We start from the raw sequence: 4,812 nt of genomic DNA on the forward strand, positions 1-4,812 counted from the left end.
GCTTGTACCCAACTATCAGAAGGGGCAGGTTACAAGAAAGCCTGGCCTTTCTCCAAGAAGGGATTTCATCTAGCACTGTTAAGCGAACCCTTAACCACAGAATAGACACAGGAGACACTTGTCAGTGGAAATAAAAACTCATCAAAATGGTGGAGCAAAAAAAAAAAATCTAAAAAGCAGTAAATGTAAAAAAAAAAAATACAAAAGTGGAACAGGAACAAAATTAAAAATGGGCAACTGTGTGATACAACTTACCATCTATCTGGACAGTAAAATGTGGTGTCCTTTCTTTGCCCCCTGCTGTAGCACACTCTGCATCACTTTTGGGGATTCTGCTTCTTTTTTGCAGGGGGGATTTTAAAAATAAAATGGGTAGCCCCAATTCTGCTTGATACCATCACCACTTGGGGACCAGGTGCATCCCGGTACAAGATACCCGAAATAACTTGGAGCTGAAACTGCAAAAAAAGACAGTTTCATCCCAGTGTCTGCTTTTGTGTGCAACAAAAAAGCATTGTAGGTTGTAATTTGCATGAGATAAATTGTAACCTTCTTGTACCAGGCCTTTGTCTTCCTCATAATGAGGTAGGGCTGTAGGAGCTGATCTGACAGATCAATCCCACCCATGTTCTTGTTATAGGCCCTGATGCACACTGGCTTTTTAGTGACCCCAGCTCTGCCACGGACAGAAACCTCCACGGTCCTCTCATTGTGGATGGTGCTCAGTATGCACGCTTCTTTTCTGTCCCTGAACTTCAAAGCCAAGATTGATGTAAAGCTGAGGTCCCCCCCTTTTATAGCCGGGTTTGTGCCAGATACATCAGCTTGAACAAAGGGACGCTTGTATAGAAGTTGTCTACATACAAGTCGTAGCCTTTGTTCATAAAGGGGAATATTAGGTCCCAAACAATCTTTGCATTGGTTCCCAGATGTTCTGGGCAGCCTGGAGGGTCAAGGTGGCGATCCTTTCCCTCGTATACCCGGAAGGCCTAAGTATACCCAGCCTCGCTCTCGCAGAGCTTATACACCTTCCCTCCATACCTGGAACGCTTGGAAGGAATATACTGCTTGAAGCCCAACCTTGCTTTATACTTCATCAGGAATTTATCCACGCAGATATCCCTTCCAAGTGTAAAAACCTCTGGAAACCTGTCAGCGAGATGGGTAATCAGGGGCGGATTTTATAGAGCCTGTCAAACTGGGGGTGCTCCTTAGGGGGCACAGGCTGTTGTCGTTGAAATGCATGAAATGAAGAATAATTTCATATCTTGGCCTAGCTATAGTCTGGGCATAAATGGGGGTACTACAGATGGGGCTGGTGCTCCAATAGGAGCGGATGGAGGGCGTTTTTATAATGCCCATTAACATTGTGAGTGCCCAGAATTTAAGAAATTCTGGCACGTCAATGGGAGTCCATGGCTGTTTTGCCCAAAAAGAATTAGGGCATAAAGGTTAGTTTGTGAGAAAATGTCTCCCAAGACATCATCTCCCAAAAAGATCTGCACAAATTGCAGTTGGAGTAAATCCTGTAACATCAATATTGATGCCAGGAATTGCAGAAAAAGGAGGGATATCTGGCTTATACCTATAAGGCGCTACCCATGCTTCTGGTGCATTGCCACGACTATTTGAGGCAGGGGACCAAACAGCCACAGATACATCAAAATCTGCAGGAAGCAAAAATAGTGGGAAAGGAAAGTGTTAATGGCTCTAAGAAGAGCCTTTGTGACACTAATAAATTACAGTGAAAAAAAAACTAACCCCTAAAAAATGTAAAAAAAAAATAAAAAAATTTAACCCCTAAAACAATTGCCACTATGCAAGATCACCGTTTATGGAGTGATCAATGGCAATGAAGGGGTTATTATCAAATGGATGGCTCTTATAAGAGCCTTTGGATCAATATATATATATAATATTTATATATTTTTATTGCACAAATACCTGCTTTCACACTGTCACTGTCACAGGATCTGTCACTCTCCCTCACTAAAAGCAAGTGAATGAGAGAGGCAGATCCATACTGGTCAAAAGCATTGTTTGAGCAAATCATAATCACTCTTGTGAGTGATCCCAATGCTGGGGGTGTTAATCACTGGATGTCCATGACATCCAGCAACACCCCCCTGATGATGACAGCAAGTGACACCCCCCAGATTGCTGGGCGCCGCAATATTGTAACACTGCGTATATTTCAAATACAACGGTGCCCTGCCGGTAAGAAAAGCATTTAGGAACCGATCGCTTCCTTTGCTAAACAGGTGAAACAATTCTCGATCGCTTCCTAAACCCGTTTTTCAGCTGCAGGACACCGCCATATTTGAAAGAAGTGCAGTCTTTCAAAATAGTTAATGTATGCGCTCCTAGGAGTGATCGTACGGGGCCCAGACAATTTTTTGGGTGTTGCTGAATGCCTCGATGTCGAGGCATTAGAACAACATCGTTTGAGTGAAGAAATCGATCGTAGATTTTTCAGGGCAAAGGGAATAACATTTTTTTTACATACTAGCATTTTTTTACATTTGGCATGTTTCTATGGTTTCAAATTAAATCCCTATTTGTTCTGAAAAAAGGATGTGTAATTTGTATGGGTACATGAAACATGGAAAAGGGGAGTCTTAATTAAACGCACTTATGTTAAAAATGGAAAGAAAAAAAACTGTCTGGGAAGTAAGGTACCAAAGATGGCGGTTCCTCTGGTACGAAGCATTCCCCTACACCACGAACCACCGTTCACCTTTTAAAAGAAAAAAAAAATAACTTTATTGAGGCTGCTGATTATTGAGGTCTCTGACTAATCAGTGGCACGCACTATTCATGAATGGATCTGTACAGACATTTAAACAACAACTGGATGAATACTTGCAAAAACGTAATATTCAGGGATATAAATCAGGAGAGATCTGACAGCCATTCTGGGGTCAAGAAGGAATTTTTTGCTTTTTTTTGGATCAACAGCAAGAAATTAACAGATATGGAAAAGGCTGAACTTAATGGACGCATGTCTGTTTTCAGCCCATGTAACTATGATCGCACAAGACTTCTGGCACTGGGTTAATGGTGGCTCCCTGCACTGAAAATCACTGTTCACAATGTATACAGCTAATCATCTAGTATACAGCTAATGAACTTAGTTCCTATTTTTTTGTACTTTTCTCACTTTAACCCCTTCATGTCTGGCGACATACCAGGTATCTGGGCAGACCAGCATATCCACCCTGACCCCCCCCCCCCACCGAGCCTTTGATCACTCCCACAGGAGCGTTTCTGCAGTTAAAAACTGCTGTAGAACAAGTCGATCAAAAGTGGCTGATGATCAGATCATTCCTGGTCAGTAGGAGTGATCTGATCATTATGGCAGCCCCTGGATGACCCTGCCCTAAAACAAGAAAAGGGTAAACTAAGTTAATAATGAAAAGCCCCACCAATTATTAAAAAAAAATACATAATTATTACCTGATCAATTGTCAGTGATATTTTAAGTCACTGATTAATGATCGGTCTCCCTGATCAATGTCGGTGGCCTAAACTTGTGATTTTCAAGTGATCTGAGAAAAAAATATTTTACAAAGTTTAAAAATTGAAATATATATATATATATATATATATATATATATATGTTCACACATATAGGGGCATGAACTTGGTTTTGCAGGTTCCCAGGTTCTTTCTTCCAGGCTATACCCCTTCCATTGTATTAGATATTCTAGATGCCCTCGACGGATCCTGGAATCAACGATTTTTTGTACCACATATTCTTCAACTCCGTCGATGACAACTGGAGCGGGTGGAGGAGGTACCCGATCAGGGAAGGGGTTAGCCACCCATGGCTTGACTAGCGACACATGGTGGTGGCAGTTTCAACTGGATTGATGGTCTTTGTGATGCTGTAGGGGCCAATAAACTTAGGTCCCAGTTTTTTCGATGGTATCTGCAGGCGTAGATTACTTGTGGACAAACAGACTTTGTCACCGCAGCGGTAAGTATGTGGACTGGACCTATGACGATCCGCATAAAGCTTATAGGCCTTAGTGCGGTGACTCGGTCCGAGATTCCGGGGACCGTGGGTTCAGTGGGTAGACCGGGAATCATGGTAGGGTGGTAACCATAGTTTGCGAAGAATGGTGACTTTTGTATAGAATTGTAGGTGAATTCCGCAGAAGGGAGGAACTGAAGCCAATTGTTCTGAAGGTAAGTGGTGTAACATCTTAACCCCTTAAGGACCGGGCTCATTTTTCGTTTTGTACCCTGTGGGACCGAGGCTGTTTTGACACTTTTGTGGTGCTTGTGTTCAGCTGTAATTTTCTCCTCACCCATTTAGTGTACCCACATAAGTTATATATTGTTTTTTTCAGGACAAGATGGGCTTTCTTCAGATACCATTATTTTGATCGTATCATCTTATTTACTATAAAAAAAATAAAAAAACATGGTGAAAAATTGAAAAAAAAACACATTTTATGACTTTTACTTGAAAAATCTTTTACTCGCCTAAAAAAGCAAGTAAAAAAACTAGCTAAATAGATTCTACTACTTGTCCTGAGTTTAGAAATACCCAATGTTTTTATGTTTTTTTGCTGTTTTTTGTAAGTTATAGGGCAATAAGTACAAGCAGCGTTTTATGATTTCCAAATCTTTTTTAACAAATCTGGTCAGTCTGCCTCCATCTCCTCTTTGGAACATCTTTGAAGCCGGTTAACTCAATTTAACCCATTCAAACCATATATTTTTGAAAACTAGACACCCCAGGGTATTCCAAATGCTGTTATTTTAACCCTTTCCATGCACCAATTATACAACTACACTTTGTCA

The 4,812-nt window shown here is 41.1% G+C and overlaps 1 non-coding gene across 1 annotated transcript; it reads right to left on the reverse strand.

Annotated features, from left to right (window-relative positions):
* On the reverse strand, nt 1-130 carry LOC149298628 (small nucleolar RNA SNORA35). Its single transcript, XR_016272428.1, has one exon. It is a non-coding gene; the product is annotated as a small nucleolar RNA SNORA35 (small nucleolar RNA).
* Nucleotides 131-4,812: the final 4,682 nt, after the last annotated feature.

The sequence above is a fragment of the Sceloporus occidentalis genome, unplaced genomic scaffold (genome assembly GCF_023333645.1).
Source record: "Sceloporus occidentalis isolate IW3139 unplaced genomic scaffold, rSceOcc1.0.p SCAF_32, whole genome shotgun sequence".
In the NCBI taxonomy this organism is placed as follows: domain Eukaryota; kingdom Metazoa; phylum Chordata; class Lepidosauria; order Squamata; family Phrynosomatidae; genus Sceloporus; species Sceloporus occidentalis.